This window comes from Lynx rufus, unplaced genomic scaffold (assembly GCF_022079265.1).
Source record: "Lynx rufus isolate CCGP_SWC_20201006 ecotype Redwood Valley unplaced genomic scaffold, mLynRuf1.p SCAF_7, whole genome shotgun sequence".
NCBI classification, from domain to species: Eukaryota; Metazoa; Chordata; class Mammalia; order Carnivora; family Felidae; genus Lynx; species Lynx rufus.
In genome coordinates, this window is record NW_025814889.1 from 91,219,852 (window position 1) to 91,244,293 (window position 24,442).

A 24,442-nucleotide genomic window follows, 5' to 3' on the forward strand; every position below is an offset into this window, starting at 1 on the left:
TCCCCTGCTCATACTCTGTCTCTCTCTGTCTCAAAAATAAATAAAAACATTAAAAAAAATTTTTTTAATAAATGTTGGTTTTAAGTAACAGAAAAAGTCAACGTCTATATCTAGAGTGCAGAGAAGTGAGGAAAAGGAGCAGCAGGAGTGAGGGTAGGTTGAGACCACTTGAGGGCATTTGGGCATCTTTCTATCTCATGCTAGTGAAATGGCGCAAGTTAAAAAGTTAGCCTGTCTTTGGCGACAGAAAACCATATGAATCCAGGAGGTTGGAATTTTTTTCTACATCTTTCGGGTAATATTTTAGAGAGAGAAACTACAAGTAAATTAAGCCGATACATTAAGTATCACATCCAAATTACCAAAAATTGAAATATAGAGTTAAAAAAAAGAAAAGATACAACATACAATGGGATTATATGAATCTCCAGACCCCCATTTCTGCAGATTACTCTCCAAATATTCATAAATCTAAGTGAATTCCTGCAGGACATCTCCCAAACAAAGTGTGGCTGAACACAGAAAGCTGAAATACATAAAAAACAGGCTTCGAGTATATATTTTGTCTGGAATTTATTAGGAAGCAGAAAGGCCACCAAAATGGAAATTGCACACAGGGAAAAAAATTCCACCATGCTTTTATCCAGATAGGTTGGAAGTGATGTAATAAAGGCACCATAATTTATGTACATAAATGTGTGGGCAACTTGTTCAGGGAGTGACAAATGCAGTATTCTAGGTAAAAAAAAAAAAATAGTGGACATCAAAGAAATTTGACCAGCTGCCAAGAGTCATCAATCTCTTCATGACCTTTTTATTATTTAGATGCCAAATGGAGCTTGTCATTTTATTCCACCCTCAAAGCAAGACATTCTTATTTATGAAGTTATGAGAGAATACAATATTTTACTTCGTTTGACATGCATCCACAGAGTGTATGACAACCTTGAGAAGATTCCATTCTTAAACATGGGACATTGATACATCAACAGGCATACACCTCGAGGATAACGGCTTAAGTCTGACCATAGTCCTCAACTTAATGTGACTGTGATCTTCATTCATCTTGCCATGATCAGCAAACCACATCATAGAAACCACTGTATGTGATACATCACCAACAGCCTGCTCACTAACCAGGAGGGACTTCAAATCAAGACAGCATTGAATTGTTTCAGATGTGGAGGCATGAGGAAAACCTTCAGAATTAAGACAGAATACCTTAAAGATCCCACTAAAAGAAAACATTTGTGTAGTTGTCCAGGAAAGTTAGGAGTTGCTGGCTGCAGTTACCCTAGAATTATAGCATTCCGTGTGCTAACGTTGTTCACTGATAAACCTTTCCGACGATGTGGCTTTGCCAGAAGCCGCTTAGCGCTCTGCAAATTCGTGGCTTGATAGGTTTCCATGGAGAGCTTCCTGTAAAGATATTTCCTTCTTTGGATTTCGTTAATTTTACCTCTTACACACCTCAGCAAGAAAACACAGTGTGCTACTTATTACTCCCTCTGAAATGAACAACCAATATTTCCCACCTTGAAACATTTCTTCAAGTCTGGATGGAAACACCTCTAGTTGTCTGGACACGACTGGAAGAGGCCTTGCAAATAATAATTTAAAATTCATTCAAGGAACAGGGTAGCCATAATATCATCTCCCTCACTGCGACCTCAATAAATATTTAGGATGAGGAGTGGGTGGGTGGTGTGAAAGAGAGAGAAGACAAAGACAGGCAGACACACCCCGGAAGTGAATCGTTAGATCGAGATTTATTGAGTTCTTTAAACAAGTTCCTTACATTTTGACTTATAAATAGTCATAAAATGTAATAAAACAACAACAAATAGCTTCAAGAGTTCAGAATGCAACAAAGAGGTTCTACTCGCCACCACCAGGCGGAGGACTTGTCACAAAGGAGAGGTTCTAGAAGTACTTTATGAACAGATGGGTCATTGTTGCCACAACCATCATGTCCTTCATCTAGTGACCCTTCTTTCCTCAGCAACTACCTTCTGATTATGGGAAAGGTTTCACGTGGAAGCTTCACAGGAGAAGCAGAGCAAGGTCTTATGTGCTGACGTAGGCCTGCTCATAAGCAACCAGCCCTGCTGGCCTTGAAAAATGGATTTTTTTCGTCTTCAAAGTGGTCCAAAACAACGTTCCTTAATACCTTATAAGAAAGTATGAAGACATATAACGGGACCCCTTCTCCCCTTGTTTTTCCATTTGTAGAACAGACCGGACTCAGAGTACATACGTGACCTGATCCCAAGTCTCCTAAAAAAATGCTAATGTTGGGGCGCCTGGGTGGCGCAGTCGGTTAAGCGTCCGACTTCAGCCAGGTCACGATCTCGCGGTCCGTGAGTTCGAGCCCCGCGTCAGGCTCTGGGCTGATGGCTCAGAGCCTGGAGCCTGTTTCCGATTCTGTGTCTCCCTCTCTCTCTGCTCCTCCCCCGTTCATGCTCTGTCTCTCTCTGTCCCAAAAATAAATAAACGTTGAAAAAAAAAATGCTAATGCTGGGTCTGAAGAGAGAGAAGGTGAAGCAACAAAATTCACAACCGTCCTTCTAGATTCTGCTATGCCGACCTGCTCACAGGATTCACTTTGTAGATCTGTGTTTTCCAGGAGGCAAAGAAAAACAAAGCCAACAAAACCAGTATCGTTTACCAATTACTCGGGACTGGTCCTAACTCTCTTTCTCTTGGTTAGCGGCTATTTCTGACAGTTCCTAAAACCAAATCAGCCAACATCATCCTGTGGAAATGGGGCTCCTGAACGACACTAAGAGAGCAACCAGCTAGGGCTGTATATTTACAAGTACAGGGGTGGGAGCAGAAACAGAAGACAGAGACCCAGAACAGGCAAAAGGATGACAAATCATGCCCTGGGGTCAAATATGGATCCAACCGAGGGACAGAGAGAATGATGGTCTTGTCCAGGAAGCATCCCCTCTCAGAACGCAGAATGCCTCAGATTTGTGGATGGTTCCTGCCACCCAGGAACACTGGAAGGGCCCCATACGGGAGGCAAACAATTTAAATAGGGGGGAAAAACCCCCAAAACCAAAAAGAGGTTTTAGCAGCCTGAGGCAACCAAAGTGCAATCAGAAGTCACACCTACACCTTAGTGCACCTGGACCCACAAAAACTCCCACCCAAGCTCTGCCACTCTGTCCTGCCTCTAATTCAACCTTAAAAGAGCCAGCTCCTTCCTCTCAGCCACAACGAAGTCAATTCATGTAGGTTTGCTGCCACTTACTGAATTTTAGGTCCACTTTTGTTTTTATTTTTTATTTTTTTATTTTATTTTTATGCTTATTTATTTTTGAAGGAGAGAGAGACAGAGCGTGAGCAGGGGTTCGGGGCAAAGAGAGAGGGAGACAGAATCTGAAGCAGGCTCCAGGCTCTGAGCTGTCAGCACAGAGCCCCACGGGGGGCTCGAACTCCTGGACTGCGAGATCATCATCTGAGTCCAAGTGAGACACTTCACCGAATGAGCCACCCAGGCGCCCTTAGTTCCACTTTTAAGTTACATATTTATATGAACTCTTCTCATGCCCATCACCCAAAATTTACTTAGCAATTTTTTTAGGATTCCAAGCTTATAAACCATTGAATTCACATGGTTCTCAGACTTTCTTTTTTTTTTTTTTTTTAAGTCTGAGCTCAACTTCTGCTGAAACAAACAGGGAGACGATTTCTTTCTTTCTTTTTTTAACTTTTTTTTTTTTTTTTTTTTGAGAGATAGAGTGCGAGTTGGGGAGGGGCAGAGAGAGAGGGAGACACAGAATCGGAAACAGGCTCCAGGCTCCAAACAAACTGTCAGCACACAGCCTGAGGCAGGGCTCGAACTCACGAACTGTGAGATCCTGACCTGAGCCGAAGTCGGACGCTCAACCCGCTGAGCCGCCCAGGTGCCCCTGGAATACTGAGTCATCCTTAAAATCTCCTTACTCGGGTGAGATATTTCGCTACAGTTAAATCGATGAAGAAAAAAAAAGATGTGATGGTAATAAACTATTATTGAAACAGAATCATAAAGTTGGACGTTAAACAATAGGGCACTGTAAGCGATACCCTCCCCGAAAGGTTCTCTCTGATAGCCACAGCTAAGGAAAACATACGCTAACAATAAATACGACTTCTACGACACCAAAGCTCTTTCAGCACCTGTTCCATGTGGGGATGATAAGCAATAGTTCTGCTCTGCATTTTTTGTTAAATAGGAAATTCTTCCTCGCAAATAATAAATTTATAGCAAGAGAATGTCTTTGTGACTCAAGCCTCCGCTTCTTTAACTTACTGCCTTTCTAGACGTAAATTCTATGAGCCTACATGTGGAAAGTTTGTGAGGGCGACCTGGCAACCTGGGACCAGTGGGAATTGGTAAATGCATCCCGGTTTAAAAGGAAAACATACAGTTCACTTTAGAGTCTTTTTAGCCCTCCACCATCTTCCTGGCCATCTCAACCCAATGTAATACTACTTCAGTCAGCAGCGGATTAGGCGATGGTCTACATTCATTCATTATATTTGGATAAAGAAAGATCAATTGAAAAAAATAACATGGCGTCCATGAATGTGTATATCATGTCAGTTAGCTGTATATGTATCTCAGAACACCGTACCCTTATTTACATTTTAGAAATCGTTTTATTTTTCTAAAGACAACTTCAGTACGAAACATAGATTCATTCTTCCAGGGTTTGAGTACAAGCTGGGCCCATGTGATACCGGAGATACTCCATGTATATAGTTTATTTTACTTAAGCAAACACTTCAGTGATTTCTAGAAATCAACAGTGCCCAGGCAATTATATATTTTCTTTCAAAAGGAAATAATACATAATTATATAATAAAATCGCATTATTTGAAAACTACCAGAATTTCTCTCTATATACTTCAATAGTGCTTTAATGGCTCTGAACTTAATCTATTATCCTTTTCCTTTCATTCCTCAGCACAGAGACCCATCTAAACTAGCACTACTCAAACGGTATTTGAACAACAGTGCTGCTTGCCTCTGGACCGACAGTCACCCACAGCAATGAGTTAAGTACAGAAATTGAGAATACGCATTTAGAAACTGTTTATGGCAATTCGACAGGTAATTTTTGCCTGCTAAATCTAATATTAAATATTTGAGGCTTGCCTTCTGCATGACTTGGGGTATCTTTTAATTTAATTTTTCTTGTGATTCGTTTTTGTTACATTTTACAAAAATATCAGCCATGTCCAATTGGAACTTTTAAAACTGGGCCTTTGCCACCAGTAGTTTGAGAAGCATTGGTATAAACTACAAAGTCATCTGGATAGTCAGGTAACTGTCTTTGGAATTAAATGTACAGCATCATATATATATTTGATAATATATATATTTGATAATATATATTATCATATATTATAATATAATTATAATTTTATATTTTTAGAAATTTTAATTTTTAGAAATACACATGCAGGCCTTATCTACAAAACAGAACAGTTAATTCTGCAAAAACAAAGGTTGAAGCTCTGTGCATTCATTTCTTCAGTCTCCCCAGATGTGCCACGGCTGAAGAGATTGTTCAGAAATAGAAATGGTTTAATTACATGATTGAAACAATTGGACTTGTTATGCCTTGATCCTTTTTCTTCTTTCTTCCCTCCCTCCCTCCTTCCCTTCTTTCTTTTCTATGTAATGATAGCATCATCTTCTTCCCTCTCTTTAAAACATGAAACCAAGGGGCGCTTGGGTGGCTCAGTTGGTTGAGCAACCCACTCAGGTCATAATCTTGCAGTTCATGAGTTCAAGCCCTGTGTTGGGTTCTGTCCTGACAGCTCAGAGTCTGGAACCTGCTTTGGATTCTGTGTCTCCCTCTCTGTCTGCCCCTCCCCTGCTCATGTTCTCTCTCTCTCTCTCTCTCAAAAATAAATAAACATGAAAAACTTTTAATAAAAATATGTGAAGCCCTGTCACACATGTCAATAAAATTCACTGAGGTGGGGGAAGGAGAAAAAGGAACATAGGGATATATGGAGACACAAAACTCTGGATGGGAAATGCAGTTGCAGTAGAATCTAGAGAAAAGCATCCACAACAAACAAAAGAAGCATTCCTTCGTGAATCCCCCAGGGGATTCCTAAATGAAGTCACTTTTTAGTAACGTTTTAATTGTCTAGAAAAGTCATTTTTTTTTCAACTTTTTTTTTTTTTTGGGACAGAGAGAGACAGAGCATGAACGGGGGAGGGGCAGAGAGAGAGGGAGACACAGAATCCGAAACAGGCTCCAGGCTCTGAGCCATCAGCCCAGAGCCTGACACGGGGCTCGAACTCACGGACCGCGAGATCGTGACCTGGCTGAAGTCGGACACTTAACTGACTGCGCCACCCAGGTGCCCCGAAAAGTCATTTTTTAATCTGAAGAAGAACTCTTCTTGGTTGTTTACCCATGAAAATCCAAAGAAACTTCTTCTAAGTCATTAATGAACATTCCTTTAGACTCTTTTGGGAAGAGAATTGGTGAAGCCATTTCCCCTGCTGCTTGCTCCTTCAGCCCCAGCTCAACATCACCAGACCACAGGACTTTGATGGGGTCCGAGTCATTTCTTCTATCTCTGAAATATGGATGGTTAAAAATAGGATGCTAAAATAGCCATATTTCTTCCCACTACGCTACCTCTTTATATGTACTCAAGACAATGCGGATTTGTTCTGCCTCACCTGTGTCTAATGTTAGACACATGCCCGAGAATCTCTGACAACTTTTGTGGTTCATTTCACAATCAAGGAAATGTACTGCCCAGGCTCGGGAGAAAACAGAGAAATTAATCTATATCCCTTAAGCTTTGCAATTCATTTTTCTTCTTTGTCCTGAAAACTGAACTCCCTGGGTTGGAGTTTTATGCTACAATTTTGTCTTCTGCCCTTTTCTCTGCTCCACCCCTCCCCCATGGGGTCTTTGGCTCCAAATCAAAACAGCTTTCAAGTGGCCAAGACCAAGTTCCAAAGCTCCTACGTTTCCTAGAGATTTTCCTTCTTTCCCAGATTTTCCTAAGCCCCAGTCTTTGTAGGAGGGCATGACTCAAGGTGGGGCTCTGACTGTAAGTTTTGTGCCTGGGCCCCCACCCCAACTGCAGAGGTTTATTTGAAGTATGTTACTCTTTTTGCCTGCTTCGTAACTTGAGGCCCGATAGTCTTACAACGTCATTTTTTTTCCCCCTACTGTAATTCAAGAGACAGCTGTCTTTGGAATAAATTCTAAATAGTTGGTCTGGAAATGAACTTCGCAGTGGGTCCCTCCTCCATTCTGGCTGACGTTTCCCCATTAATTTCTTTTTCTCTTTCATCCATTCATTGGCTGATGAGTCTATAAATACACCTCATCTGCTTTTACTTTGCTTTTTAAGAATAAACTGATACCAAACACGCTGTCTTAATTACATCCACAGGCAAAAGCAGAACAAGTTTAAATGTTGTCACAATATAGTTTTAAAAACTTGACATCCTTCATTATGCCAGCTGTGACAAAAATTGGCAAATGAAGGCCCTAATTTGAATGTGTAAATGAGTAATTCATCTGAAAGGCATTCTTAACATTAATAAGTGAAAATAACCAGTCACCTACAAAGCAAAAGAAGTCAGTCTGGCAGTAAACTATTAAGTGGATTGGTAAGGAAGCAGGGAAACATGGCCCCGGGTCTCTAAGTCGCCACACTTACACCACTGGGCAAGTCAGTACTTCTAAATTCAAATCAGACCAGGGAGAACGCGGTTCCTGTTCCATTCTTGAGTGCCCACATTATGTGGTGGCTGAACATTCACGATGTTCTGAATCCCACAGACACATCAGGAAGGCAGGCCCAGGACAAATTCTGACTTGTTCTCAGAAGATGGTAGGTTTTGGAAAGTTCTGCTTAGGAGATGCAGACAAAATTGAAGGAAAGGATAAGAGAAACGTCTTGGCAGGATTTTCCCAGAGTGTCTGCCCTACACCCAAACCAGTGTTCCAAGGCATCTTTTTTGTGGTTATATTTCTATTCTACTCTTTTTTAAGTGCCTTCTGTAAATGCACTCTTGAAAGCATTCTCTCTTCCTTTTCTCTCCACCAGATGCAGAAAGGAAAGAAGATCTCACTATCAGTCTAGAAGAAAAGCTACTCATCTTCGAGCTGGTTAAATAATTGTAGCCCATTGTATGACTCACTATTTACATTCAAGTCCAATACCTTTCAAGTTATTAAACTCATTGGAATTTACTTCTTTTTAAAATTTACTGATGTAAAGAATGATCATAATAGCAAGTATTTCTCATATGTTTTTGTAGAAAATAATGCCTGTGATGGTATGGCTGATAATTTTCAGATATAGTAGGTCATTGGAATCAATTAATATTCTGAATTTTGTAAGAAAAATCCTTATTTTCTTGAGGTATTCTCACATAATACACAATGCTTACCCTACAAAAAGCATTGGATAAATGAACCTCCATTTTTGAATGGGAAATAAAAGTCAATGGAAACTTTCTCAGGTATGAAATGATTATAATGCTCCATTTTTCACATACAAAATGCCACAGGAAAATAGCAGTTGATATGTTTTAAGTCATGTGTAAAAACTGGTAGACATATCAAAAAAACTTCCAAGTAAGCCAAAAGAAAAAAAGACTTACAGATGGCCGAATGGTCTTGACATTGATAGGGAAACATGGGAAGAGTGATGATCCGATGTTTTACTATTTCAATGAGGATAATCCAAAATTAATATGATTAAACTGCAGAAGAATCAAACTTGGCAACATATAAGAAATTTCAGACTAGCTGGAACCCATTCACCACTGCAAAAGCTTACTAAAGGAAACGGTGGAAGAATCTATTCTATTTGAAAAGAATATTCCCCTTCCTTGGGGTGCTTGGGTGGCTCAGTCGGTTAAGCATCCGACTTCAGCTCAGGTCATGATCTCACGGTTCATGGGTTCGAGCCCCGCATCGGGCTCTGTGCTGACAGCTTGGAGCCTGGAGACTGCTTCGGATTCTGTCTCCTTCTCTCTCTCTGCCCCTCCCCACTTGTGCTCTGTCTCTCTGTCTCTCAAAAATAAATAAATGTAAAACAACTTTTTTTGAATAAAGATTTAAAATTTTTTAATAATAATTAAAAAAAAAAAAGAAAAGAATATTCCCCTTCCTTGAAGGAAAAGAAGAAAATCAAGATCTATGCTGGTAGCTCTCAACCCAAGGTGTTGCATCATGTTATGTTACCCGTGTTTTTAAAACACAGATTTTGGCCCCACCCCTAGAGTCTCTGGTTCGGTAGGTCTAGGGTAAAACCCTAGAATTTGTATTTCTGACAAGTTCCAAGGTGAGGTCACTGATGTTCGTCCGGTTGCCACACTCTGAGAACCACTGGTCAATACTAACTCTCTGCTAGGCATTGTCACATAACTATCTCACTGACTCTTTGTAACAACTCTGAGGTCCGTGCAGTTCTGAGAGAGAGACAAACAGATATTCCTCAACTTTCATACGTTTAACTTTCATATATCATGTGTGGACAGCTATAAACTGCTTCCTATACCCCCAAACCACCCTTCTGTACATCAGTTGATGAGCAAACTTTCTGAGAGACCCCTGGTAGTTGCCTGACAGCTATAATTTAGTGTGGAGAGCAATGCTGTCAGCCAAAGATAATGTGATAGGTTCACAAAACCATGTGGTTTCTCTCCTGGGCAAACAGGAAAACCACATCTCTCAGTTTTCTTGCATCTAGATGGGATCTTGTACCAATTTATGGTGAGTGGAATGTGAGCAGATGTAATGTACATACCTACAGGCCTGGCCCTTAAAAAGACCCATGAGATTCTCCTCATCCTTTGTCTTTGCTCATCAGCTAGTTGAATTTAGTGGATTCGGCAGGGGCCTCCTGGGAAGGGCCATCCTAGTGGATGGCAAAGATGCCAGGGAAGATGCCAGAACCCCTGAGTCCCATCTTGGAAAAGAGTTACCCAGGCAAGATCAGCCCCTTTGGATTCTGTGTGAGCAAAGAAATAAACCAAGCTCCTGAGTTTTGGAGAGTCTCTGTAACAACAGCTAACAGTAGCTACCCCAATAAATAACTTCAATAGATAAAGCAACCCAAACGAAGTTCAATATTTGTGCATAAATTTTTCACTTCAGTCAGAGTCTCACTTAAACAAGTTGACTGTAAGTTCAATTGCAAAGAAAAATAAAATTAAAGAACACCGGTGAGATTCTAAAGTTTCGATCATTCAAATAGTGTGTCTAAAAAGCAGAACTTACACAAAAACCGGATCTCTCCCCACTGATTCCATTGTTTCACTCTCTTACAATCAACTTGGGGCCATGTCTTAAGGATCAAAAGTACAAAAGTGCCTATTTCCTCATTTTTTAATGAGAAAAATAAAAATCAGAGTTGAACAATTCCCTCAAAGTCATGTTAATAAATAACAGAATTGAGATTACCTCCAACATTTGCCTCAACCTACACCCTTGTTCTTTTCATTATATCTCACTGCCTCTCATCTCTAAAAATTTGGCTATCTGCCTTTCTTTGAAAAAGAAAATATATGAAATGATCTCACAGCACCCCCTTTTAGCACTTTGATTCTATGATAGTTATTCCCATAACTTTCTAATCCTGTGAATGCAGGAACCCTGTGAACAATGTCCCTTCGCTACGGAGCTCTGGTCTGCTATGCCATGCTACCTCTGTAAAACAGCCTTATTTCTATGAGATGTTTCTGTTCGTTTCGTGTGGAAAACAAAGCTACCACAACATGAATGAGTATACTACAGTTTCAAGCTATACACTGTTGGTAGAAAACTTGGCCTCTGTCCCAGTATTCTGCCCCAACCACATGTCTAAGGGGTGGGGGGGAAGAATTCCTCCTATCACTCCCCAGCAGCCCATTCTGCTCAACCCAGACCCCCACAGACGGGTGGTGATGAAGACAAAAGATTTCCAAAGACAGAACTGGCAAACAAAAAGCTTGAGACACCCTAGCTCTTGAAAAGAAGGAAATAAATAATTTATTTATTAACATCACAATGGACCTTAGAAGAATGTCATAAAAAGCATCCTTTGTCATCAGTACCATACCAAAGCAAATGTGTATGAGATACTTTAACTAGAAAAATTATTTTTCATTGGCAACCCAGCAACTTTGACCTCATGAAATATTTTGAGAGCCCACTTCTATAATAAATCAGTTCTACAGTCTCTTGGGCCCCATCAAATGTGTATGCAGTGGTTAGACTTTTGCTTGTGAAAGGTATCAATGTAAAAATAAGCTTTAATAAAGTTATTAGCATCCATGTACCTCTGTACCCATAACCACTTCCATGCCTCCGCTTCTGCCAAGACTCTTGCTTGATGGGTGTTTCCTGTGAAGGCTCCTCTGCCCTCCCATCTGTAGGACTTCCCAATTGACTGCACAGTGACAGAAGCAGCCATCGGGAGAAATTATGACTCAGGTGGCCCCCCAGAGTCAATCAGAAGTTAGGACCAAACGTTGTTTAGGGTACCAGTGTCACAAGCCAGCCCCATGTTTCATACATTTCTCTGCAAACCTCCCCTCTCTCCTTGTTCACATCTTTGAGCTGTGTCCAAAAGTGGAAAGTGAAACACGATGGATGAGAAGACAGGAGAGAGATATTGGGGTGAGTATGCATGGCACGGAATTCTACTAGCAAAAGTTTTGCTGCTGAAGTCACTCCTGAAGGAATGGTTGCACACATTGGGACATGTGTTGGGGCTTCCAGCCACAGAGAGTATGGGCACTCTCAGGAAGTGTGTACCCAACACAAAATGGTATCATGTAGACCTGCGTTTCTCAAACATTAATAGGCATACGAATCGCCCAGGATAGTGCTAAAACACAAATTCTGACTTAGTAGGTCTAGAGTGGTACCTGAAGTACGACCTTTGTAACAGACATTAACGTGCTGATGCTTGGAGGAACCAGAATATAGAAAGTAAGAACACGAAATCTAATTTCTGAATATATGAGCTGTGAAACCTTGGGCTTCAGTCTTCTTACCTGTGAAAGAGACATCAAGTACTATCATGTAGGATTACTGTGAGCATTAAATGGTGTGCTTTCATCTACATGGTATATGATAAGAACTCGATATGCTGACTGCCATCAACAGTTTATTTTTACTGCTCGGAGCATTGGAGCAGCTTCCAAAAACTGATGCCCATTGTCAACTTGGTTTTTTAATAGTGAGACCAAAGTGTGCATAATAAGGTGAAATGTATGTGTGTCAAAGGGTGGGCTGGGTGGGTCCAGAAGGTGGGCTAAAAAGAAAACCTGGGGATGAATAAAAGGAGAGATCCCACCTATACTCCCATTCATGCTTAGATAGACACTAGCCCAGTGACAAATGCATCTCTGTGACATTACATTAGGAAAAGTATGAGTAGGTATTAGAAGAAGATAAAGGACAAGCTTTGTGGTTTCTTCCCCACCCCCCAAAAAAGTAAAGGCATTGAAGTCAGACTGCAGCTACCAAAATACCATATCCTTTAACTCTCATACTTGTGATTCTCACAAACATTTCCACCATAGGGATAGCATGGACTTATCAACCGAATAAAACAAGTAAACTAAATTACTGTGATGCATTCCCAGAGTACTTTACTGAAATTTTAGTCAAGTACTTAACTCCTTAACGTTTTCCCCGTAGTTTGAGCTGCAAATAGGATGAGCTCATTTGTGTAAATAATATATTACAATGATTTCTTATTTAACAAGCATGTGTTGGGGCACCTAGGTGGCTCAGTCAGTTAAGTGTCCAACTTCAGCTCAGGTCATGATCTTGCAGTTCGTGAGTTCGAGCCCTGTGTTGGATTCTGTGCTGACAGTTTGGAGTCTGGAGCCTGCTTTGGTTTCTGTGTCTCCCTCTATCTCCACCCCTCCCCTGCTCCCTCTCTCTTTCTTTCTCTCTCTCTCTTTCTTAAAAATAGGGGTGTCTGGGTCTCCTGGGTGGCTCAGTCGGTTGAGCATCCAACTTCAGCTCAGGTCATGATCTCGAGGTTGACAAGTTTGAGCCCCACATTGGGCTCTGTGCTGACAGCTCAGAGCCTGGAGCCTGCTTTGGAGTCTGTGTCTCCCTCTCTCTCTGCCCCTCCCCACTCATGCTATGTTTCTCTCTGTCTCAAAAATAAAGATAAACATTTAAAAAAAATAGGGGTGTCTGGGTGGCTCGGTCAGTTAAGCATCTGACTTCGGCTCAAGTCATGATCTTGGAGTTCACGAGTCCGAGCCCCACATCAGGCTCTGTGCTGCCAGCTCAGAGCCTGGAGCCTGCTTTGGATTCTGTGACTCCCTCTCAATCTGCCCCTCTACTGCTCATGCTCCATCTCTCAAAAAATAAATAAACTTAAAAATTTTTTAAACATAAAAAAAACAAATATATGTTAAGCACTTCCCATGCCATGCTATACACTAATCACTTAGAATATAAAAATAAATAAGACATTGTTCTTTCTTTCCCATAACCAGCATTAATCTAGTTGGGGAGACATACATATCAACAAAAAAATATATAATACATTTTAGTAAATATAACAGACATACCAACTGAGTATTATGAGAGTACAAGTGAAGAATATCTAAAACAGTAGCTGTATCCTGATGATCCAAAGGCCAAATATAGCCCATAGGTATAAAATATATATAGGGACTTTTGGTTTGGGTTGAGTCTCATTAGTTGACAACATTAAAATAAAGGAAGTGTTGTACTCAATTTCTTTCCAGAAACAATCAATTGAAGCTAGTGAAGGATGTTCCTTTTGGATGAGACATTCATGGTCTAGTTTACCACCGTCTTTACTATTGACCTAATTATAAACAGGTTTCATTCATTTACCTTATCAGCCTAAACTATATAAGGTGTTGAGTTTGGCTCAATGAAGGATGATAAAGAAGTATAGAATTTCTTCCTTAGGGAAATGGATATAGGTAAAAGAGATGGAAAAAATTACGCAAAAAAAACCCCTTTTTTTAAATTTTATTTGCCCACATATTTACCATTTGGATTGCTCTTTATCTCTTTCTATAGATCCAGATTCCCATCTGGTATCATTTTCCTCCTGCTGAAAGAAATTTTAACATTTCTTACAGTGAAGTTCTCTTACCTTTTATTGACCTGAAAGGTTTTTATATTGCCTACATTTTTTAAAATGTTTATTTATTTTGAGAGAGAGAGAGCATGTGAGTGGGACAGGGGCAGAGAGAAAGGGAAAGAGAGAATCCCAAGCAGACTCCATGCTGTAAGCATAGAGCCTGATGCGGGATCAGTCTCACAAACCATGAGATCATGACCTGAGCTGAAATCCAGAGTCTGGTGTTTAACTGACTGAGCCAGCCAGGTGCCCCTACATTGCCTACATTTTTGAAAAGTATCTTTGCTGGGTATAGAATTCTAAGTTTGCAGGTTTTTCTTTCAGCACTTAAAAGATAGCATTCTATTGTCTTTAGACCTGCATGGTATATGATGAGAAGTCTGCTGAGATTATCTTCCTTCCTCTGTACATAATATGTTTTTTTTTCTCCAGTTGCTATTTAAATTTTGTGCTTGGCATTGGTTTTAAAATTTAATTATGATGTGTCTTGGTGTGGTTTTCGTTATGTTACTTCTATTTGTAGTTTGTTGAGATTCTTGGCTTTGTGGGTTTATATTTTTCATAAAATTTGGATAATTTTCAGGCATTGCTTTCTTCAAACGGTGTTTTCATTTCCCTGAAATACATTTCTAGAACTCCAATCACACATATATTACATGGCTTAATATAATCCCAGAGTTCACTGAGGCTCTGTTTGTGTGTGTGCATTTGTTCTGGTTTTATTTTTAGTCCTTTTATTTTTCTATGCTTCATTTTGGATAGTTTCTGTTACTGTGTCTTCAGGCATGATGATCTTTTCTTTTGCATGATACAATATGCTGGTAATCTTTTTTAAATTTTTTTTTCAACGTTTATTTATTTTTGCGACAGAGAGAGACAGAGCATGAACGGGGGAGGGGCAGAGAGAGAGGGAGACACAGAATCGGAAACAGGCTCCAGGCTCTGAGCCATCAGCCCAGAGCCCGACGCGGGGCTCGAACTCACAGACCGCGAGATCGTGACCTGGCTGAAGTCGGACGCCTAACCGACTGCGCCACCCAGGTGCCCCGATATGCTGGTAATCTTAACCATTCTATTTTTTTGCCCATAAATTTTCATCCCTACAAGTTACATTTAGGTCTCTTTTGTATCTTTTATTCTTCTTTCATCATTTGTGTGTTTTTGTTTATATCTTCATGCATAAGAATGAGCTTTATAATGGTATTCGTAAGGTCCTTGTCTACTATCTCTATCATTTCTGAATCTGTTTCTATTGATAAATATTTCTCTTGTTATGCATCACATTTTCACACTTCTTGGCATTTCTAGCAATTACTTTTGGAATTTGACATATTGTGAATTTTATTTCATTGGGTGCTGGATTTTATTGTCTTCCTTTATTTTTTTATTTTAAATCCAAGTTAGTTAACATACAATGCAGTAATGGTTTCAGGAGTAGAACCCAGTGATTCATCACTTACGTATAACACCCAGTGCCCATCCCAACCAGTGCCCTCCTTAATGCCCATCATCCATTTAGCCACTCCTCCCACCCACCACCCCTCTAGCACCCTCAGTTTATTCTTTGTATTTAAGAGTCTCTTATGGTTTGCCTCCCTCTCTGTTTTTATCTTATTTTTCCTTTCCTTCCCCTATGTTCACCTGTCGTGTTTCTTAATTCCACATATGAGTGAAATCACATGATATTTGTCTTTCTCTGATGGACTTATTTTGCTTAGCATAATACACTCTAGTTTCATACACATTGTTGCAAATGGCAAGATTCCATTCTTTTTGATTGCTGAATAATATTCCTTTGTATGTATACCATGTCTTCTTTATCCATTCATCAATGGATGAACATTTGGGTTCTTTCCACGATTTGGCTATTGTTGATAGTGCTGCTATAAACATTGGGCTGCATGTGCCCCTTCAAATCAGCATTTTTGTATCCTTTGGACAAATACTTAGTAGCACAATTGCTGTTCACAGGGTAGTTCTATTTTCAATTTCTTTAGGAACCTCCATAGTGGCTGCACCGTTTTGCATTCCACCAACAGTGCAAAAGGGTTCCCCTTTCTTCACATCCTTACCAACATCTGTTGTTTCCTGTGTTGTTAAGCTTAGCCATTCTGACAGGTGTGAGCTGGTACCTCATTGTGGTTTTGATTTGTATTTCTCTGATGATGAGTGATGTTGAGCATCTTTTCATGTATCAGCCATGTGGATGTCTTCTTTGGAAAAGTGTCTATCATGTCTTCTGCCCATTTCTTTACTGGATTATTGTTTACAGTGAGATGGCAATTGCTGTAATAATCATTCATGAGCAGAAGCAGGAATTAGTGTAGTCGGTGGAAAATGAAGACAATAAAAGCATTTTGGGCAAGAATGATCAAATGAGCCAAAGGAATTAGGTGAGAAACAGCGATCATGAGTATCAGGAAGTAACAATTTGGTGTTGCTGCACCATAAAGTAAAGGCAAGAAGGGACCAGGACAATGTGAATCGGGAGTTGGTGTCCAATGCCAGAATTTGGGACGTCAGAGGTCATGTGATTCAGAACTGTAGAATAAGAAGAAAAGCAACAGACAAAGAGGAGACTTGGTTTGAGTTTTACACCGCTAATAATGGGCTGTGTAGCCTTGAGCAATTTTTTGTGCTTTAGTTTTCTCATTTGTAAAACAAGAGACCTTCACCAGTTCTTACCCAAGACCATATTTGAAGGCAAAATTTCTATAATTGAGCTCAGTAGAGGTAGAGGACACTGCAGCCTGGGATTTTTTTAGAGAAAATAGGTTATTAACAAATAGTATTTATTGATCACTTACTACATGCCAAGATATAGGCTCAGAGTTTTAAATGCATTATCTTGAATCCTTACAACAGTCCCATCTCACAGATGAGGAAAAAGAGAAGCTAATAGCTTGTTAAAGGTCCTATAGGCTAAAAATGATGGAGACAGGATCTGAAGTCTTGGTGACTACGTTTTGCTGCTTCTGTCCTGGGACCAGGAATCAATAAGTCCTTAAAGGTCCTTGGGTGATTCTAATGTGCTTCCAGGACCAACAGCCGTCGATGAAAAAGGCTAAAAGCAGGTCTGAGACACCTAGCTAATAATAAGCAACACTTTCTATGTTTCCCCTGCCCCGTTACACCAATTCAGACATATTGTGATTATACTATACTGTACCCCAGCTCTATAAAGCACTGAGAGATAGAAGGATAGAAGAAAACTTTCATTTTCTGGAAGAGGATGCATTCAAGAAGGGTCCTCTTCAGAAGAACAACCTTCTTGGTTTGGTGAATGGTCAGTTGTACTACCTTGTCTCCTCTGTGCTTTTTGCAACAGTACAGATCGACCAAAGATATATTAACAATGTTGGAGTAAATTGATCCATATTTTATGCAACTTGATTTTGGGAGCACATCGTTGGACTTCGGGCAAGATTTTACTGTACTCACAGCAGACAACCGAAACCTTACTGGGGTCTAGCTGAGCACCCTACCTGTATTACCTCAGTTAATTCACACAACAGTACAGTGATTATTTCCGTTTTACAGGAAACTGAGGCCCAAAGTTACACAGTGGGTCATCCAGAAAGGGGGCCAGGCAGTCGAGTTCCAGAGCCAAAGGTCTGAACCCTGACTTGTCTTGCTGCTTCCTTGCAATGGTTGCCGGTGGAAGGGAGGTGGTCTTTACTGCCTTTTCAGCCATAAACTGCGAAACTAGCATAATCAAAAGAATTGTAAAATGTTGTCCCTGCCATCCTTTTAAAAGGTAGACTACAACAGAAAAGGAAACTCTTGATATCCTGAGACCAAACTCTTGCATTCTTCTGGTCTATTGTGGGTGAAACTTCATTTTTGGCACGCGGGTCATTGCTCAAAAGCAATGCATTCCTTTATCTTTTTAATCTGTGTGTGGTCTCAGTAATGTACGTGTGTTATGGGCCGTGCCACAAATCTGGCTCTCCCTTCACTGGCAAGGCTTTTACTACGCAGACCACGTTAACGTGAAAAACCTGGAACGAAGCGAAACTGTGACTAACCGCATTGTTTCCACGGCTAAAGGGGCTGCGTGATGTATCACCCCTTGATAAGCAAAACAAGTTCAAAACATTTCCTTTCGGTACGGGAATCAGCAACATCTAACTCAGAGATGAGTTCTTCAAAGGTCTGGGGAGGTAAGAAGTCCCTGAGCTCAAGTGTGTCCCTTTATGGAGGTCTCTGATAGGAAGCAACATGTTTTACAGACAGTTTCACCTGGGACAAGTCCCGATTCTCCATCAGGGAACAGGCTTTGGTGAACTTGTCCAGGGGACAGATAGGCATTTTGCCCCCCATATGAAGTGACTCGTCACCCTTCTCGGAAAAAAGAGATGAGAGGAGAAGTTGCTTTCCTAGTCACCTCCAACCATAGATATCCACCCCTTCCCCAGCAAGATTGGCAGTGAGGCCAGTGTGCATAAGAAAAAAGCAGAGGTGTCTCCATTGTTTCCCTTAAGGCCGAGTTGCGATTTCTCTTGAACGATCAAGCAAAACTCTTTGATCGCCGTTCCTACAAAACACGAAAATTAACCTATCATTCCACACATACTCCCAGCTCCAAGGTGGAGGAGATAACAGGACCAGCAGAAAGAGAAGCCAGACCCAACACCACACCAAGGGGGCTATTTGCCCAGAATTAAGAGCGGATCAACCTGACATCTCTAACATCTTTTGCTGAAGACTTTCTGACCCAGTGTGAACACTATCTGTTGTATCGAACCCTGAAAGTGGTGAGTGCTCTACCCGAGGGCATATTCAGTGTCAGCATTGTAGAAGGGATATTTCTCCGTTGAGCCGAGTTCAGACTAAAGGATTCTGGGTGTTGGCTAGCACATGCTCAATCTGCAGATGAACGCATCCGTCCAAGAACAGAGGCGAGCCTACCCTGAGCTAGAGCCGCTGCAATTCTTCAACAAGGGTTCCCCGGGACAGCCGGAGGTGGGCTCGTTCCTTCTGAAGTGAAAACAGAGCGCAGCCCTTGGTGCGTTCCAGTAAATACTCGCAGCCAGGGGGGCAGGTGGGCAAAGGGGTCTATATACCCCCAGAGACTGCTGCAGCATCTCTTAGTGCTGGGTCTGCTGGCAAAGGCCAAGTTCCTGGGCTCCACGGAGGCAGCAATGCCTTCAATACATAACTCAAATCTTTGAATCCTGGTGTCCCACCCAACAAGGGGGTAGATCTTTGCTGGGACTCTAATGTATGGAGTCGGTGGCAAAGCGATGGCCACCTACAGTAGAACACAGTGACGCCGTAGACCCCGGGGAAAATGTCCCCATCGGCTGCTGACAGGTCCCTGCTGTCCTGCACCATTTGAACAGTCGGTCTGCCACCGCTCTGTTTCTCACCTATTGGAGAATCAGAAAGGCCTGCCAGCAGGACCAAACTGATTCAAAATTTCCAGATTATGACGTGCAAACCCTCTGAATACAGTCATGTGGACATCTTCGTCTAGTTCTAAGTTTTGAAAAGTTAAAATCATTATTAAAATAAAAAAACCTTGGGGCGCCTGGGTGGCTCGGTCGGTTAAGCGTCCAACTTCGGCTCAGGTCGTGATCTCACGGTCCGTGGGTTCGAGCCCCACGTAGGGCTCTGTGCTGACCGCTCAGAGCCTGGAGCCTGTTTCAGATTCTGTGTCTCCCTCTCTCTCTGCCCCTCCCCCATTTGCACTTTGTCCCTCTCTGTCTCAAAAATAAATAAACATTAAAAAAAAATTAAAAAAAAAAAAAAACCTAACCCCTGCTGTCTTCTTCTAAACAGGTAGCATGAGTTGTACACCTCATGTGGTCACAGTCAAGACCTCCAGATCCTACTTGAGATCTAACTAGACCCTGCAGAGAAAGCCTTGGACTTTGCGGCCACTAGAGCAGGACCGCCAGCTGCTAGCATAAGAGAATGCAATCCGTCCTCCCCTCCCTGTGCAGACAGCTTTGCAAGGCTCTGAGGGGAGCGGTAAGTGTCCAAGCCGATGATGAGAGCTTTCCTGTGTGTTTCGTCAAAACTGAAGCCAAGTCCAAAGGGTTATGTCAAGGAAATCACATCAGACAGTGCCCTTTCAACATCTAAACACCCGTGCCTTTTAAACACGGAATAGAATTGATGATTTTTCTCCCCCCCTGAAGCTATTTGTTCTGAGTTCACAAGGAACACCAGGAAAACCATCTCTCTTTTCTCTTGTTTGCAAGAAGCATTGCATGCCAAGGACAGGCAGGAGTCAGCACAGGGGACACACTACTAGAAGACAACATCAATGAGACACCACAAAAGTAAACACGAGCTGCCGTACTCCTCTTATTGTTGGCCGTCAGTGGCAGCAATCGGAAATAATAAAAATAAAATAAAACACGGTTAGTGGTGGTGAGAGTGGCTGGGGGTGGAGTGTAGAAGCAGCTAGAAACTGCTTCAGGACATTGCTTCTGCCTTCTCTGGCCACATCCTCTCTTCTTACGTAGGTGGTGGAGTGATAGAGTTAGGGGAAAAGTCACCTCAAGCTTCAGAAAGCCCTGAGTTCTGGGCGTGGCTCTGCCACGACCCCGGTTATAGGGGGGGCTTATGAGCTTGGGCAGTAATAAGAACGAGTCACATTGGTCGAGTACTTATCACACGCCAGGTACTCTTCTTAAAGCCTTGTGTCTATTAACTTGGCGAATCATCACAGTGGTGGGGGGCACTATTCTCACACCACTTTGTAAACGACACAGGGTGAACTCACTTGTCCAAAGTCACGCAGCTCGGAAGTGGAGGACCTGGGGCTCAAATCCAGCTGGTCTGCCTCCAGAGCCCCAGCTTCTAAGGACTACACCATCGCTCACCTAGACCGGCCCTGGTCCTCTTTACTTACCAGACGTAGGTTACAAACCTCAAGGATTTAGCGTGTTAGTTAAATGAGATACGGTACGTATACTTGGCACGGGGCCTGGGGGATTAAAGGCAATCGGAAAGGCCAGCTGTTCTTTTTCGTCTTTCTCTCCTTCGCTTTTCGGCCCAGACCCAAAGAAACAGAACTCGCAGAGACGCCTTGAAGAAATCATGCTAGGTCCCTTTCTTCCCCACCCAGGGAGTCCTGTGTCCGTATACTGTTGTTCTACAAACCAACACGCACAGGAATAACAATGAGGCCACTGCGTGCCAAGAACACGGTAGGCATTACACAAAACCAGTCTTTCTACAAAACCTGTTTGCTTCCCCAGCCTGCCCAGTCTCTGCCGAGCGGGTGTAAGATTCCTAGCAATATATCCATTGCAAACCCTTTTAGTCAAGAGGGTCTGCTGCTTTGTCTTTAAAGCTTTGTCTCTGCAAGAATACAGGACTCTTTTATTTCAGCTGCAAGGGTGTTTGGGTCGCAGCCAGAGTCTGTAACATTTGGGGTCCTTAAGCCCTTATGCCTCTGTTGTTTGGCCATCACAACTGACTGCATTGACTTAGTTGGAATTACAACTCAATTTACACCCTATATTTTCCCTTTACTTATTCTGCATCGTTACAGGACTAGAGACTTAACGGCATTTCTTTGACTTTCTGGCCTCCTCTCCAGACTTTATGTGATTTCTACAAGCCACGTAACAGTGTTGTCTGCAGCCAGTAAGTCTTCAACGGGATGTTCTAACGAGGCTCTTTTCCTCAGCCTCCAGCTCTAGCAGCCTCGCCTCCTCTCCTCTCCTGCGGCGGAAGAGAGACGACCGGCAAAAGAAATGTGCTTCGTTTTTAGCAGGAGGCTAAAACTAGCTTAACAGGTGAAAGAAAGTCGACTCCCGTCAAAGTGGGAAGGATGGTTTCTCGGAGAGAAAACCCTCCCTCTGTAGGCGCTTGATTCCTCAGACAGCGATAAGGCCACAATGCCCGGTTGCGATCCAGGGCATGCATGGAGTATTATTCCTGCCGACACTTGTCACATGATGTAAGGCAAGCCTGTTTGCTTCTCTGGAGACTCAGCGTTTGCATCTGTGAAATAGTGCTCTCTGGCACCTGTACCACAGAGCTGAAAACACCTCGCCCGTGTGTCACCCCTTTCCTCTCGCAATCCTGTAAGTGGGGGCCCAGATGCTTTGCTTTAGGACCTGAAAGAAAGCAGAGGAGCCAATACATTTAGGGACCTGCCCACGCTTGCAATACAGCCGGGCGAGGAATTCACATTGTTTACCTCAATGGTAAGTGCCGTTGTTCTCTAGAAAGGCCTCTGCCCCGAAATGGAGTTCTTAATATAGAACTAAACCCTCTCTCTTGCAAGTTACTGGATTTGGGTATTTAAAAAAAATTTTTTTTAACCTTTATTTATTTTTGAGACAGAGAGAGACAGAGCATGAACGGGGGAGGGTCAGAGAGAGGGAGACACAGAATCTGAAACAGGCTCCAGGCTCTGAGCTGTCAGCACAGAGCCCGATGCGGGGCTCGAACTCACGACCGCGAGATCATGACCTGAGCCGAAGTCCGACGCTTAACCTACCGAGCCACCCAGGCGCCCGGATTTGGGTATTTAAATGAACTTCGGGGATTTGCAAAACCAAGGCGATCGAAAACATTAATGTTCAGGCAGGAAAAAAACAGGGTCACCAGAATTTCACATCCTAGAAATATTTCATACTCAGGGTGTATCACCGCGAGACACTGACTACTTCATGCGCACAGTTAAACCTTGTGAAATACATTATTAGTCACTATTAGTTCCATTTTACAGCTGGAGGAACTAAGGAAGAGTGTTCAAATGGCTTCTCTGGGGCCTCAAAGGAAGTCAGTACCGCACGGGAGAAATTCTTGTATTTGCTCTCTCTCCCTCACGCAAATAGAGAAAACAGGTTGTCCGGGGAAGTTCTCACGGCTGGAATCTTTCGTGCAACTAGAGGCACATTCACATCACGCCAGCTTTTGGGTACAGTAGCGGATACAGAATTTCTAAAATACACAATACACATAAATGTAAGTAAGCTCCACATTGGAAAAACGCCCTTGAGGCTGCGTTTCTTTCGTTGTAGTCACTGGGCGACCAGGGATTTGGGAGGACCCCAAGTCATGCACGGATTACACCACCTATTCTAGTATTCATGAATTAACTATGTATCTTAGGGCATTCAGTGAAAAGCTGATGTCTTTTTTACATGTGTCTTAACCAAACACCGTACCGGGCTTTCCACTGGTTTTCAAGATGTGGACTGCGCGTGTGGGTCGTGTCAACTAGGCATTTACTGAGCATTAACTACCTAGCAAGCATTGTGCTTACTTGTTGGGAAACAGAATCAAAACATTCCCTCCTCCCCTAAGGAATTTAAAATGTAGGCAAGGCAACAAAACGCAATACGCTAGGTTCTGATGAAACCTGGAATTTTACGTATGTTATTCTAAATTTGGCTGAATCCCCCATTTCTTTAACTTGGTGAAGCCTGGAAAACTTTTTTTCTTCCGAAAAGCACCCAGTGATACCACTATAATCAGTTCTTCACACCTGAAAATTAATTTATTCACCTCCCAATCAATATTCAGGATGAAAAACTTCCTAAGAGGTCATCGCATTTAAGCTCCCTTGTAAAAGCAATCACGGAACTAAAATGCAAACAAAGGTTGCTTCAGTCACGTTTACATTCCCTTATTTCAGGTTAAACGGAGGAGGGGGACTCCCTCCTGCCAGGTGCTGCGCTGTGCGCTGAGCAGAAAGGAATCCAACAGGAGCCTGACTCAGGGGTACAGTGGGAGAGAGACATAAAGCGGTGACTGCAGTCCAGTAAGGTGAGGGCGGGTTGACTTAGCTGCGATGTACGAGGAGCAGCGAGCAGAGAGCGGCCCATACCACGTGCGGTGCAGGGGGGCGGGGGGCGAGCGGAGGCAGGCTTGCTTTATGGAGGAAGTGATGTTCGAGCAATTCTGAAACAGCAGGTCCCCCAAGAGGAGGATGAGGACTTTTCCAGGCCAAAGGAGAAGCATGTGCAAAGGCAAAATGGCATGATTTGGGAGTCTCTGGGGGTCTCCCGATCAAAAGAACACCTCCTGGGAAGGTTGAGAGGTGGGGCGGCGTCGGCAGGGGGCTTTGCACGGCGAGCTGAGTCAGACACCAGACCGCTTCCGCTGATGAAATCTGCCGCCAGCGTCTGCTCCCCCACCCCCCGCACCCGCCGTCTCCGTCTCCGAGGCACCCCTAACTGCTCTCCCAGCTCCCCTTCTTTTGTCGCACAAAGGTAGGGTCCAAATCTGACTTCTCAAGCACGTGAAAAAAGACCTCGAGCTCCACCAGTGAGCATCCCGGAGAAGCTGCAATGGGCCTTGGGTGGTGCTGTCCTCATCTTTGTCAGGCTCATGCAAGAGCTC